The following is a 16400-nucleotide window of genomic DNA, read 5'->3' as shown; positions in this document are numbered from 1 at the left end:
ATCCTCGTTCAACAAATAATTCTACACTACGTCACCACATCATATACATGTAATATACTGTCATATAGGTCAATTTCATCATATGGGATACAATACAAAGGTATTTGTAGGTTTCTTCCCATCACCAACGTGCATCGTCACTACTGTACTTTGATTAAACAAGAGCATGCACATGAGGCATATTTGCCAGCCCAGTTGTTGCGTACGCGACTAGTTCTAAATGACCTCATGGAGTAAGTAGCCTACTAGTCTAGAGAGGGAGGAGCTCGCGCCGTACCTTTGGTCCATCAAGGGGTTCATGTGGAGATAAACTGTCGGAAAACTTTTTCTACTGGGATATCCATGACATTTACCAGGTAAATATTAGATATTTAAGTTTAGTGTGTTCGTCTTTAGTTAAATATCAAGTACAGCTTGGACTGTGTTTAGTTAGTTTTGAGGAGAAAGTAGCATAACTAGCTATATGGAGAGCTTTTCTTAGGCTGTCTACTAGCTAGTGAAGGAAGCGCTAGCAAGGAGAATATGTTGGAACATGTCTCAGACTGGAAGCGCAGTGAGTTCACATTGAAGAAATAAACAGAACGTTAAATAAATGTGTCTACTATTATACGGGAAGAAGTGTGTTTATTTTAATGGAAGATATGGCCTCACTTTAAATACATTATTGTTGAGCAAAGTATGAGGGGGTGACTCTTGTGAAGTGCCTTCTTTGACAGCTTGAGCTTCTAGCCAAGCTGTCAAGTCTTAGCAAAAATCTTCTTTAAACATTTCTATTGAGTCCAACCATAACTGGAACTTGTGAAACATTCAAAAACTTTAGATCAAGTTTTGTCGTTGTTGTCAATCAGTTCACTCAGAACCTTGATTAACTAAATCATTTTGGCCTTATTTGATCTTAGTCCCACACTGAAACTGCCGCACATGGGTGTGCTTAGGAAATGTGTAAAATGTCAGCAATGCATCCCTACAAGAGACGAAAAAAGCAGTTGTTGACTTTGCTACTAGAAATAACATGGTAATGGTATAGTAACACCTTAGTTACACACCACGAAAACATTATTTGGCCAGACACCAATTAATTTAAGTACAGTATAGGCAAATTCTATTTTTTCAGGGTAGCTAGAACACCAAACACTGTGTGCCATAGTAGAATAACGGGTAACCAACCCACTTTTCAGCCGTTCTTCCATTTTACCATACTGTTCTTGTGTAGTTACCCCTCTATAACAAAACAAAGTAGTCCTATGTGGTGTATTACCCTGAAACAAGATACTTAAAAATTATATCAATGTCCATGAGAAACTAACTTGTTACTATACTATTACCAATGTTATTGCACTTTATTCTGTACTGTACTGTAATGTAATATGCTAAAATGATATCCTGTTCTTAATGGATCCGATTTTTTATTATTACATAGTAATGTGGTCTTGTTAATGCTTGAACTGTATTCTTAGATGAGATGTGGTGGTTTTGAAATCAAGACCTAAGCCATATGCAGTAATCTTGCATGGGTTTGAGTCATGTTGATGTAAGGTCTTGTCTACACTTGACACTTTCTTGCGATTTCTGCTATCAGAATACGAAGATCGCATTGAAAAGACAGGTCTAGACACACAAAAGTCTCTCTCTCTCTCTGCACCTGCTGTCGGCTATGAAAAGCCAACTGACATTTACTCCTGAGGTGCTGACCTCTTGCACCCTCTACAACCACTGTGATTATTATTTGACCCTGCTTGTCATCTATGAACGTTTGAACATCTTGAAGAACGATGTGGCCTTAATGGCCATGTACTCTTATAATCTCCACCCGGCAGAGCCAGAGGACGACTGGCCACCCCTCAGAGCCTGGTTCCTCTCTAGGTTTATTCCTAGGTTCCTGCCTTTCTAGGGAGTTTTCCTAGCCGCCGTGCTTCTACATCTGCATTGCTTGCTGTTTGGGGTTTTAGGCTGGGTTTCTGTTTAAGCACTTTATGACATCTGTTGATGTTAAAAGGGCTTTATAAATACATTTGATTTGATTTGGTCTGATTGTGTTCGGATCTGGCTGACCACTTCAGGAGGTGTTCAGGGATGCATTGTGTGTGGATTTCTCCTCAGTCTGGGCACAATCAGGCTACCGAAAGCGCATACAGTGGGCAACGTCATCAGCACTTTTGGGACCGAGAGGCACCTTTTCATTATAACGTTGGAGGAAATACGTTCCTAGCGTGTGAGGAACATGTTTGCTGGCCTCATAAATGCTAGCCAGCTAGCTAATATTTAGAAAAAATATTTTTTGTTTGGCTAGAGTTATGCTAACCCGTTTGCAATCCCTTTAGCGTTGCTTGCTAGCTTGCTGGCTAGCTACAGAGGTTAGCCGGCTAGTTACAGTGCCTTGGCGTTTTTCCTATTTTGTTGCATTACAACCTGTAATTTAAATGGATATTTATTTTGGATTTCATGTAATGGACATACACAAAATAGTCCAAATTGGTGAAGTGAAATGAAAAAAATAACTTTTTTCAAAAAATTATTAAAAATAAATCACGGAAATGTGGTACGTGCATATGTATTCACCCCCTTTGCTATGAAGCCCCTAAATAAGATCTGGTGCAACCAATTACCTTCAGAAGTCACATAATTAGTTAAATAAAGTCCACATGTGTGTTTTATATTAATTTATGAAGAATGGAAGCACTGCAAGACCAAGCTTATTTATCAACCCCAAGTACACCCGGTACTGAAGCACGTTACATTGTTTGAATAATATTTGTGAGCTGCAGTATAAGTGAATGTTGATTTTGGGTGCGTTTGCCTGTGTGCACATAATTTGTGTATGAGCGTGCCTTTGGATAGAGTGAGATTAACGTGAATACAATGTATAACTGAAGGATGTGACTGGGCTACATGCACATGATCTTTCACTGTGTTGCTATTATTGTTCTATGTACCATAGTTATTTGTGGGTGTGTTTGTATGTGTGTGTGTATAAAGTGTATGAAAATGTATGCACTCACTAACTGTAAGTCGCTCTGGATAAGAGCATCTGCTAAATTACTAAAATTTGTAAAATGTGCAATCTAAGTGTCACATGATCTCAGTATATATACACTTGTTCTGAAAGGCCCCAGAGTCTGCAACACCACTAAGCAAGGGGCATCACCAAGCAAGCTGCACCATGAAGACCAAGGAGCTCTCCAAACAGGTCAGGGACAAAGTTGTGGAGAAGTACAGACCAGGGTTGGGTTATAAAGAAATATCAGAAACTTTGAACATCCCACGGAGCACCATTAAATCCATTATAAAAAAATGGAAAGAATATGGCACCACAACAAACCTGCCAAGAGAGGGCCGCCCACCAAAACTCACGGACCAGGCAAGGAGGGCATTAATCAGAGAGGCAACAAAGAGACCAAAGATAACCCTGAAGGAGCTGCAAAGCTCCACAGCGGAGATTGGAGTATCTGTCCATAGGACCACTTTAAGCCTTACACTCCACAGAGCTGGGCTTTACGGAAGAGTGGCCAGAAAATAGCCATTGCTTAAAGAAAAAAATAAGCAAACACATTTGGTGTTCGCCAAAAGGCATGTGGGAGACTCCCCAAACATATGGAAGAAGGTACTCTGGTCAGATGAGACTAAAATTGAACTTTCTGGTCATCAAGGAAAACGCTATGTTTGGCGTAAACCCGACACCTCTCATCACCCCGAGAACACCATCCCCACAGTGAAGCATGGTGGTGGCAGCATAATGCTGTGGGGATGTTTTTCATCGGCAGGGACTGGGAAACTGGTCAGAATTGAAGGAATGATGGATGGTGCTAAATACAGAGATTTGAGACTGGGACAGAGGTTCACCTTCCAGCAGGACAATGACCCTAAGCATACTGCTAAAGCAACACTTAAGTGGTTTAAGGGGAAACATTTCAATGTCTTGGAATGGCCTAGTCAAAGCCCAGACCTCAATCCAATTGAGAATCTGTGGTATGACTAAAGATTGCTGTACACCAGCGGAACCCATCCAACTTGAAGGAGCTGGAGCAGTTTTGCCTTGAAGAATGGGCAGCAATCCCAGTGGCTAGATGTGCCAAGCTTATAGAGACATACCCCAAGAGACTTGCAGCTGTAATTGCTGCAAAAGGTGGCTCTACAATGTATTGACTTCGGGGGTGGGGTGAATAGTTATGCACGCTCAAGTTTTCCGTTTTTTTTGTCTTATTTCTTGTTTGTTTCACAAGAAAAAATATTTTGCATCTTCAAAGTGGTAGGCATGTTGTGTAAATCAAATTTTAAATGATACAAACCCCCAAAAAATTCAGTTTAATTTCAGGTTGTAAGGCTACAAAATAGGAAAAATGCCAAGGGGGGTGAATACTTTCACAAGCCACTGTAGCTACAGTAGTAAGCTACAGAGGTTAGCTACAGTAGTTAGCTACTGCCATCAGTTGTTGTTGTGTTATTTTCATATTTTGCCTATTCCACCGTTTGTAGAATGCATACTGGCATTTGAATAAAGCGTGGGAAAAGGGAACCCAGACACACTGTGGACACGGTAGACACATTTAAATGTAGGTGTAGATGCATGATGCGTTCGGAATTCCATGATCAGAACTCTATGATCGGAATACTAAAGCTACATGAACTGTCAAGTCATGTTGTTGTCTTAGGTCTCTCTTTATGTAGTGTTGTGGTGTCTCTCTTGTCATGATGTGTGTTTTGTCCTACATTTTATTTTTATTTTTTAATCCCAGCCCCCGTCCACGCAGGAGGCCATTTTCCTTTTGGTAGGCCATCATTGTAAATAATAATTTTTTCTTAACTGACTTGCCTAGTTAAATAAAGGTTAAATAAAATAAATGTACTCTTATAATTTCCACTTGGCACAGCCAGAAGAGGACTGGCCACCCCTCAGAGCCTGGTTCCTCTCTAGGTTTCTTCCTAGGTTCCTGCCTTTTAAGGACGTTTTCTTAGCCACCGTGCTTCTACATCTGCATTGCTTTCTCTTTGGGGTTTTAGGCTTGGTTTCTGTATAAGCACTTTGTGACATCTGCTGATGTAAAATTTGATTTGATTTAGACATGGCCTAAGTTTGTTTTGTACTTACATAAGACACTTCCTTGCTTGTTGGAACTCATGTAGACCTCAGATGCTTTAACACCCCCTAGTGTCAATGTCCGTGTCCCCGTGGAAATCTAATTAGCATAATAGAAAAATCCCCAACATAATCTGTCAATTTAAGCTAGAGAAATCCTATTTTTTCCATGGGCTGCGTCTCAATACACTGCATCCGCCGGTGTCATCCTGTGTTTCTATGGGTTAATAGAAGTAAGGCCAAATTCAATGTTTCATCAAATTAATGTTTAAATATTTTTGGGGATACCTTAAGGCAGGGTTCTTCAATTCCGGTCCTGGAGGGCCGAAACACTTCTGTTTTTTATTTCTACCTGGTAGTTAATTGCACTCACCTGGTGTCCCAGGTCTGAATTAGCCCCTGATTAGAAGGAGAGGATGAAAAACAGAGGTGTTTCGGCCCTCCAGGACCGGAATTGAAGAACCCTGCCTTAAGGGGTCCTAAAATTCCAAATCAAATAGCAAAATGATCCTTGGTATGACCATCTTAAAACAATTCCTTATGTTAGCTTAGTAGAACCCCCTTTCTCCCGGCTTAGACTCTAAAGGATTAAAACAAGTTACTGTAGTTCTTTCTAAAAAGTTATTCATGCTGAAATGTCAGTTTCCATTTCGATCAACAGGGGCAGATGAAATCGATGAACCTAACATGTCCTCACTGAACTGTGTGGTGCTACCTGGAAAGGACCTTGAGTGTGACACAAAAAGTTCAGATGAATTCAAACCAACCATTTTTATTGTTACTTACTCAGTCACTATCAGCTGTCAGTTGACTCTACATTATGATACGAGAAAAGGTCAACAACAGATGGTAGAAATTATCCCCGTTTTCACTTGGTAGGACAATTTATTCTACAATTTGTAGGACAATTTCAAGCTTGTTTCTTCTCTATCAAACATTTCTATATTCATAACCTTCACAGAATTCACCTATTATCCATTTCACAATCATGAAATATATGCTTTAAAAAAAATTCGGCTCCACAAGATGCAAAGTAGAGCTGACTGTGAAGCTGACAGGTGCTTGCTTGTGATGACTGGACTGAAGTGTGAACTGTCATAATAGTTCATCTGAAGAAAATATATTTAATCATGCATTTGTGAAGTTATGTAGGCTAGCCTTGGAAGTGCCAACAAGGTCTGTAGTCACAGTGGAGAACCTGGTTCCCATGGTTCATAGCCAGTTGGCCAGTAACAGGTGCTTGCACCAAGGAGACAATGTTGGGGCTGAGGATACAGAGTCAATGGAGCCACTGACCTGACAGTGTTCAGGGTGCTTTGAATCAGTGTCCAAACAGTGTCCACATTGTGGCACATTATTCCAGTAATAAGTAATGATATTGAATCTCTACTTACTTGAAGAGTTTAATTAATATAATAATGTATGCCATTTAGCAGACGCTTTTCTCCAAAGTGACTTACAGTCATGCATGCATACATTTTAGGTATGGGTGATCCTGGGAATTGCTACTAAGGACCCTCATTACCAGAAATGTGTTCACCAGAATTGTTTGTGTGGCAACGACTGGAAAGTGTGTGGAGTTTGCAGAGCTCTCTGTGTCAGTTGGTTTTCAAATGAAATGTTATTGGAAGGATTCTGCACAAATCTGGTTGCGTGCTAATGCCTGTGTAAAGATATGGGGTGACACCAATAACAAATGTGGCTTGAAGTTGGGTGGGATGGAGTGTTTGTTTGAAACAGCAAATGGATGATGTGTATTCACACTACCAGTTTGATTCATAGATCATTATGGGAACCTTTTTATTGTGTCATGGTTGTTTCAGTGGTTTGAGGGGCCTGTTGTGAAATGATTGTTTAATAACAGTGGCTGTTGCTGTGACCCCTCTGTGTTATGCCAAACCCATGCACTGAGGCCGCTCGTTGCAAGCCCTCTGATGTAATTACTGTAAACAACATTGTGGCATTTGTAGGGTTCCCATGACAAAATAAATCCTGAAGAAGGTTTGTGTGTAGATTGTCATAATAAGAGGTTGTTTTATTATTAATGTGATATAACTAGACACTATTATTCGTCTGCAATCATAGGATCCCTCACAGTTAATAATAGGATGATAATGATATGCCCTCATTTTATCCTTGGTTCTTAGTGCTATGATCTGCTCAGTTCAGCTGCCAATGGCTAGCATAATTAAAATATTGGACACAGGCTATTACATTCACGAGTTTCAAGCCTATAGGGTACGAGGCATTGTGTAATTGCATTAGGTACAATTTCTCAAGGGTTCAAAGCAGTTTGTATCTAAACGCTCGCCTTAACTCTTTTAACCCCACCATTTAAATGCACTGCTTCCCTCTAGGCATCAATTAAAATGTAATAGAATGACAGATGCATATTGAGTTGCCTGTGTATATTGGTGGAGGATTTGGTTTCTGAACATGAGAGCAGCTCGGGCAGAGAGAACAGAGAGAATGTGGTGAGCAAACAAAGCTACTGTACGATCCTGTGAAATTTCAGAGTGAGAACATACAGTTTAGAAACCACAATTATTTTGGTCTGCCAAGTACCTCCTGATGAAATATGTTAAGCATTTATAAAGCCCCAGAGAGAAATGGAGGGCTAGATAGCTGTGTTGTTATGACTGAGGGGCTGGGTCTCCTCTCGGGCTGTGACCAATGATGTACAGTGCATTCAGAAACTATTCCCTTTTTCCATTATTTTGTTACGATAAAGCCTTATTCTAAAATTGATTAAATTATTTTTATCTCTCACCAATCTACACACAATACCCCATCATGACAAAGCGAAAATAGCTTTTTTAGAAATCTTAGCAAAAATAAGTATTCAAACCCTTTGCTATGAGACTCGAAAGTGAGCACAGGTGCATCCTGTTTCCATTGATCATCCTTGAGATGTTTCTACAACTTGATTGGAGTCCACCTGTAGGAAATTCAATTGATTGGACATGATTTGGAAAGGCACACACCTGTCTATATAAGGTCCCACAGTTGACAGTGCATGTCAGAGCAAAAACCAAGCCATTAGGTGAAAGGAATTTTCCATAAGCTCCGAGACAAGATTGTGTCGAGGCACAGATCTGGGGAAGGGAACCAAATAATTTCTGCAGCATTGATGGTCCCCAAGAACACAGTGGCCTCCATCATTCTTAAATGGAAGAATTTTGGAACCACCAAGACTCTTCCTAGAACTGGCCACCCAGCCAAACTGAGCAATCGAGGGAGAAGGGCCTTGGTCAGGGAGGTGACCAAGAACCCGATGGTCACTCTGACAGAGCGCCAGAGTTCCTCTGTGGAGATGGGAGAACCTTCCAGAAGGACAACCATCTCTGCAGCACTCCACCAATGAGGCCTTTATAGTAGAGTGGCCAGACGGAAGCCACTCCTCAGTAAAAGGCACATGACAGCTCGCTTGGAGTTTGCCAAAAGGCACCTAAAGCACTCTCGGACCATGAGAAACATGATTCTCTGGTCTGATGAAACCAAGATTGAACTCTTTGGCCTGAATGCCAAGCATTCTGGAGGAAATCTGGCACCATCCCTACGGTGAAGCATGGTGGTGGCAGCATCATGTTGTGGGGATGTTTTTCAGCGGCAGGGCCTGGGAGACTAGTCAGGATCGAGGGAAAGATGAACGGAGATAAGTACAGAGAGACCCTTGATGAAAACCTGCTCCAGAGCGCTCAGGACCTCAGACTGGGGCGAAGGTTCACCTTCCAACAGGACAACGACCCTAAGCACACAGCCAAGTCAACGCAGGAGTGGCTTTGGGACAAGTCTCTGAATGTCCTTGAGTGGCCCAGCCAGAGCCCGGACTAGAACCCGATCGAACATCTCTGGAGAGACCTGAAAATAGCTGTGCAGCGACGTTCCCCATCCAGCTTGACAGAGCTTGAGAGGATCTGCAGAGAAGAATGGGAGAAACTTCCCAAATACAGGTGTGCCAAGCTTGTAGTTTCATACCCAAGAAGACTCGAGGCTGTAATCGCTGCCAAAGGTGCTTCAACAAAATACTGCGTAAAGGGTCTGAATACTTATGTAAATGTAATATTTCAGTTTTGTATTTTTAATACATTTGCTTAAATTCCAAAAAAGCATTATAGGGTATTGTGTGTAGATTGATGAGGGGAAAAAACAAGTTAATCAATTTTAGAATAAGGCTGTAACGTAACAAAATGTGGAAAAAGTCAAGGGGTCTGAATATTTTCCGAATGCACTGTATAAACCCTAGATTGCTGATGCTATGTATTGGCCAATGAGGCTTTGAAGCCACCGGTCAGCCATATTGGCACTCCCCAGAAGAAGCAGTCCTCCATAGGAATTAATGGAATTCTACAGTATTTCAATTAAATGTTTCAAGGACAAAATTACATATATTTAAGTATTTTTTGTTGTAGTGGGGACAGTAATATTAGAACTAAAAATATATATATACTTTAATGTTTATATATATATATATATATATATATATATATTTGTTGTTTAGCTCACATAATATAATAATATAAGGTGTCCGTAATAGCATATACATGGCAAAAAGAAATGTAGACATTAATAAATGCATTTCTATAGCTTCCAAAATATTTTTTACAATGGTGGGGAAGTGCAAAGATGGAGGTGCGGTGGCTTCAGAACAGCGCACCCCTGTCAGTAATCTAGTGTATATATAAATAATTGGCTGTGACTCTTAGGCCAACTGGTTCTTGGGAGAGGGTCACTCACAGTTAAAACTGTTTCAAGGTGATCATGACTATGGTGTTTAATGCAGTGCGCTCTTGTGATATTCAAACATGTTTCCCTATAGTCTCTCACAACAGTTAGGCTACCTCCACCATCTGCCATGCGAGAGTGCTGTGTTGTGGTCTTTTTCTTAGCGGTATTTTGACTATATTACTGTTTGTTCAGTGTGAGGTAGTCTAATAATAAACCTCTGCTGCTGTGGTGATGAGTGGCCATGAAGTCTTATCTGCAAACTGTCTGGGCTCAGGCTGAACACCTGTGGAATGTTTATCAGCCAAAACCCAGGAGTGATTTATTAGACATGCACATCTGCTTTAAACAAAGGAAACGGATCTGAGTCCCTATGCTGCCAGAGTCCTGACTTTATGACATTTTTCCCAATCTACTGTTCCTTGTTAAGATGGCAATTTCGTTAAATGTCTTACTGGCCTAGAAATCCCTATGAGAGAAACTCATGAAGTACAATGGATGAAGATGCTATGTGTTAAGAGAAAGCATGTAGACTTTAAACCTTGCCAGTTAATGTTTGACCCTAATAAAATAGCCTAGCAGGAAACCCCAAACTCCCAGCCAAATATCTGGCTACTGTCTGGATATGCTAAGTCTGACTCAGATTTATCCGTAAGCAGGGAAGGATTGAGATTCTGAGGAATAGTTGGTGGTGTCCAACTTTTTATGATCTCATAGACATACGAGAGTGTTTTTTCCTGTTTGGGAGTGTTCCTATTCGGGTGAGGAGGAGGATTTTAGGAGTCTCCCTGATGTTCATTAAAAGAAACCAGATAAAGATTGTAAATTGATGTGGGAAGGCTGAGGCTGGCGAATGGTAGCCTAACTCATAGCTAGCTATCATCCTCTCAGGTCAGTTTACAAGATCAGGATATGGGAACTAGGCCTTTGTGAGCTCACTGCTGATATTTAAGGCAGATATTTTTTTGAAACACTTTGGCTTCTCACAAAGAGAGGTGGTAATCTCTGATGTGAAAGGTGTTTTCTTATGGAGGCCTTCATGTTATGTGTATAGGGCAGTGGTTTTCAATGGGTGTGCTGCGGCACAATGGTGTGCCTTGAGGAACTCTCAGGTGTGCTGTGACATTTTTTCTATTCTTGATTATTTATTTGAACACTCACTTATAAACGTGACCAGTGGAATGCAAATGCAATTTTGATTTGGGAGCACCAGATAATACATTGAATAGCACATGGTTACATCTGTATCGTTGTTCAGAGGCTGTTGTTACATTTGTATCATTTGAGGGGCGCTCATCACAAGCAAAATAATTTGTATCATTCTACTTCGCTTTTGAGAACCATTAGCACAGGGGCAATACCCTGATAACAGAGTGACGCTGAGACTCACTTTTTTTACTTTAAAATGTATGCCAAGCAAAAACCACAGAACATTTTACTAAAACACATTTACTTGAGGAACAGTGCAGATGCAAAGTTTGGTAACAGAATGACAGTAAAATCTCCCTCAGTTTTTTTATTTGACCACGTTTTCCAAATACAATTTTGGTTATTGAACTACAGTAAGTGAAATGAATCAACAACCGGTAACAGAATGACATAACATAATGACATCATGGGTCCTTAATCTGTACTATACAGAAATGTATAGTTATGAATGTCATTCTCTTCCTGAATAGGTACACAAAGGTAGAACATATGAATATCCTCTTTTGCATTTTTGGCTATTATTCTACACACTGGCTATTATTCTAATGAGCTCTGTCCCAAACAAGATCACATTTGGTTGATCCAGACTGGACCAAATCTGTACCAATCATACACATCTGTTTCACAAGTTTGGACATCACAGTACAGCACCGTAGAGTAGAGTACAGTTCAGTTCAGTACAGTAGAGCACAGTACAGTAGAGTGCAGTAGAGCATAGTAGAGTATAGTTCACTACAGTACAGTACAGTCCAGGAGAGTACATTACTTTATATTGTACTCTAATCATGTGTGGTCTACTGTACTGTACTGAACAGAACTCTACTCTACTCTACTGTACTGAACTATACTCTACTATATTTCTTTACTATACTATACTCTACTATACTGTACTCTACTGTGCTCTACTGTACTGTACTATGCTGTGCTGTGCTCTACTGCAACTGTATTTTTTGTTACTACTATGATTTTCCATTGTGGCCAATTCAATTGCAGTCACTCTGTTACCGATTTTTCGGTCACTCTGTTACCGATTTGGTAACAAGAGTAACGCGTTTTAATCACTTAATAATTTACAAACAAAATTGTTATCAGTAAAACACTTTAACTAATTGGTAGGTCTAGGCCTACCTTTTAGTTGTTACTTCTGTGAACTTTCATCATCCTCCCTCCTCATGATGGAGAGAAATTCTAAAATATCATAGATATGTGAGTTTTTGGTAACAGAAGGCAAATTATTTCTGCAAAACTAAATATAAATGTTGATATATGTTGGCAGGAGCCTTTACCTCAATGTTATTGTGTTTAGATTTCTAGCACAAATTTGCGGGACATTCTTAAAGGGGTACACACAAATGAATCATTGTGAGTAAGGAACTTCTATAATATGCAGTATGGATCAGATTTGCAGTATGGATCAGGTGAGATGGAGGTCATTGCAACTAAATAAATTGGGACATTTTTGGTATGCCACAGAATGTTTTTATCCCATCATGGTGTGCCACGGTTCAAAAAAGGTTGAGAACCACTGGTGTAGGGTAATGTTTTAACTCGGGTACGAGGTAGGTGTTTGGTAAGGGAGTGATGAGCAATGTCTTGTCTGCCGGTGTCTAAAGGGTAGACAATAATAATAATAATAATAATACATTTATTCTACTTTTATAGCATCAGGTATAGACATAGACATGTCAGGTTGACTCAGTTTCCACAGCCTCAGGTATAACTGTAAATTCTGAGTAATGATCGCCTTCAAAAACATGTCTCAACTCTTCAGTGCTGTTGGGAAGCTTGGATAGGGCATTAGAAACTGTTTCTTACACTCTTGACTGCTGACTAGGCAGTGGCATTTTCAGGGTGGAAGTTTATGCCCCCAAATCACATTAGTAGGACCAGAATCAGCTTGCTCTCAAAATTACCTGAAAAAGTTAAACTGTCTGTTTAATAAAAGTTATCCTCCTGGGTAAAATAGCTGGCTAATAAGCAGATTAGACCTGTCATCCTTTTTAATTTCAACAAAAATCATGTCTACATTCATTATAGATGAAAAAGTGGGTTACTTGCCTCTAGTCACTTCTGTAAATTGTTTCAATCTGCTTGTGACAGCATGACCTAATTTTTGCCCTAAAGGTAAGGTGAATAATCATACGATTCAAGAATGTCAGGCTATTTTCCAAGGATCTTACAAAGTTTCTAAGAACACACTGCACCAAGTATGTTTATTTCTCAGGTAAACTACCATACAGGCATGCACATAAGTGGCTCCAGACATGAATTCCCTCAGTTAAACTATTTGTGTTATAGCCTAACAGTCCTAGCCTAAATCCTCCTATTACACCACCAGTCGTGATGGATGCATCCTATATGGTCACGGTATAGCCTGTGTGCAACCTGGGGAGCAGAAAAAGTTTGCACACAACTTGAATTAGCCTATGCAGGCATGAACATGGATGTTAAATCTCTCCGTGTGACAGGGTTGTGTAGGCTACTTCAAAAATCTAACCACATTAACTTTGTTAACCCAAATGCTAGTATAGTATTAGTAGAACATTGCCTTTGCCCTACAAGAAGGAAACAGATACAGTGGGGAGAACAAGTATTTGATACACTGCTGATTTTGCAGGTTTTCCTACTTACAAAGCATGTAGAGGTCTGTCATTTTTATCATAGGTACACTTCAACTGTGAAAGACGGAATCTAAAACAAAAATCCAGAAAATCACATAGTATGATTTTTAAGTAATTAATTTGCATTTTATTGCATGACATAAGTATTTGATCACCTACCAACCAGTAAGAATTCCGGCTCTCACAGACCTGTTAGTTTTTCTTTAAGAAGCCCTCATGTTCTCCACTCATTACCTGTATTAACTGCACCTGTTTGAACTCTTTACCTGTATAAAAGACACCTGTCCACACACTCAATCAAACAGACTCCAACCTCTCCACAATGGCCAAGACCAGAGAGCTGTGTAAGGACATCAGGGATACAATTGTAGACCTGCACAAGGCTGGGATGGGCTACAGGACAATAGGCAAGCAGCTTGGTGAGAAGGCAACAACTGTTGGCGCAATTATTAGAAAATGGAAGAAGTTCAAGATGACGGTCAATCACGCTCGGTCTGGGGCTCCATGCAAGATCTCACCTCGTGGGGCATCAATAATCATGAGGAAGGTGAGGGATCAGCCCAGAACTACACGGCAGGACCTGGTCAATGACCTGAAGAGAGCTGGGACCACAGTCTCAAAGAGAACCATTAGTAACACACTACGGCGTCATGGATTAAAATCCTGCAGCGCACGCAAGGTCCCCCTGCTCAAGCCAGCGCATGTCCAGGCCCGTCTGAAGTTTGCCAATGACCATCTGGATGATCCAGAGGAGGAATGGGAGAAGGTCATGTGGTCTGATGAGACAAAAATAGAGCTTTTTGGTCTAAACTCCACTCGCTGTGTTTGGAGGAAGAAGAAGGATGAGTACAACCCCAAGAACACCATCCCAACCGTGAAGCATGGAGGTGGAAACATCATTCTTTGGGGATGCTTTTCTGCAAAGAAGACAGGACGACTGCACCGTATTGAGGGGAGGATGGATGGGGCCATGTATCGCGAGATCTTGGCCAACAACCTCCTTCCCTCAGTAAGAACATTGAAGATGGGTCGTGGCTGGGTCTTCCAGCATGACAACGACCCGAAACACACAGCCAGGGCAACTAAGGAGTGGCTCCGTAAGAAGCATCTCAAGGTCCTGGAGTGGCCTAGCCAGTCTCCAGACCTGAACCCAATAGAAAATCTTTGGAGGGAGCTGAAAGTCCGTATTGCCCAGCGACAGCCCCGAAACCTGAAGGATCTGGAGAAGGTCTGTAAGGAGGAGTGGGCCAAAATCCCTACTGCAGTGTGTGCAAACCTGGTCAAGACCTACAGGAAACGTATGATCTCTGTAATTGCAAACAAAGGTTTCTGTACCAAATATTAAGTTCTGCTTTTCTGATGTATCAAATACTTATGTCATGCAATAAAATGCAAATTAATTACTTAAAAATCATACAATGTGATTTTCTGGATTTGTGTTTTAGATTCCGTCTCTCACAGTTGAAGTGTACCTATGATAAAAAATTACAGACCTCTACATGCTTTGTAAGTAGGAAACACTGCCGATTTTGCAGGTTATCAAATACTTGTTATCCCCACTGTATGGCCAGTAAAGAGTTAATTAACAACTTCATTCTTGCCGCCTTAAAGTAGAACTGACAGCGTTTTAACTACTTTGCACATATGAAACAAACAGCAATCATAATATCAGTAAAAAATATCAAATTCCCAGTTCATGCTTCAAAACCAACTTTATAAGAGGTTTTAAAAATAGGTTATATTTTACTCACAATTACATGACGTACAGTAAGGCCTTGTTGGTAGAATAGATGGATGCAGTTCAACGCATGATTAATATAATTCACCAATAAATGTCTTGGTAGTCCAAAAAATATTGCTATCAGGTTGTAAATCAGTGCTGGCCTGGTTCATTGTTTGCTGCCTCCACCCATTCAGGATGCACTGTTCCAGTTTCAATGACTCAGTATTTTGAACAAAAACGGACGACTAGGCTGGCTAGGCTGCCTACTCAACTACATTTTGAGTGCACCATACAGCAATGCTGTATTCAACTGCACCAGTGATCCATGGAGTGCAAAAAAAGGAAAAACATGTTTTAAGTTTAAATATTACAACAAACCTATAGCTACGTTTTTGTTATTTGGAGTTATTAAATACTTTTTGATTAGGGTCGCATTATATTATGCACATCTGCAAGCATAGCAGGAAAGGCTGGACAAATATGATTTATCTTATTTTGTTTTAATATGTTAAAATGCTATATACAGCAGCCTTTCTAATAAAACAATGGGCGGTTTGTCGCAGTTGCAAGTTATTTTGTAAAAACAAATAGGCTATGTCTGGCCTGCAAATTCGTTGTGTTTTTTCAATATGGCCCATACGCTGATTGAGTTTGACACCCCTGGGATAGCGTATCTATTTATGTAGCTAGCTATTTATTTAGCAAACTAAAAACACAGAGCCTAAAGTTAGCTAGCTAGCTGCTGGTAGGATGTCATGTCATTGGAGGAGTGGGTGAGTGACCGACTTTTTCCCCTCATATCGTTTTTCAGTGGCTACAACTAGAGATGCAGGTGTCATTTGTTTAGCTAGCAAGAAATGTGAATCGCTTTGCTAGCTAGCTAGCTATGCTGAACTTGAATGACCGTTATCCACACTTAGCATATCTCTTAGTTGTCAGTCAAATGTATTTGGCATCGATCAAATGGGCAAGCGTGCAGGCAGGCAAGTTCCCATTCAGTTGTCAAAATGTGGGTTGGGACAATTATGCATTGGCAGGCAAACTGCAG

At 40.4% G+C, this 16400-nt stretch overlaps 1 protein-coding gene across 5 annotated transcripts in view; it reads left to right on the top strand.

Annotated features, from left to right (window-relative positions):
- Window positions 1-247: 247 nt before the first annotated feature.
- The window catches only part of tanc1b (tetratricopeptide repeat, ankyrin repeat and coiled-coil containing 1b), a 194654-nt gene continuing 178501 nt past the window's right edge, over window positions 248-16400 (top strand). For 3 of the 5 annotated variants that reach the window (XR_006657757.1, XM_041864622.2, XM_045210461.1), the window contains exon 1: window positions 248-356. The gene's annotated coding sequence lies outside the window, so the exon portion shown is untranslated. The remainder of the gene's footprint in view (window positions 357-16400) is intronic. The other 2 variants (XM_045210453.1, XM_045210455.1) reach the window with 2 other exon arrangements.

This window comes from Coregonus clupeaformis, chromosome 4 (genome assembly GCF_020615455.1).
Source record: "Coregonus clupeaformis isolate EN_2021a chromosome 4, ASM2061545v1, whole genome shotgun sequence".
In the NCBI taxonomy this organism is placed as follows: Eukaryota; Metazoa; Chordata; class Actinopteri; order Salmoniformes; family Salmonidae; genus Coregonus; species Coregonus clupeaformis.
This window is presented reverse-complemented; position numbering and strand designations above follow the sequence as displayed.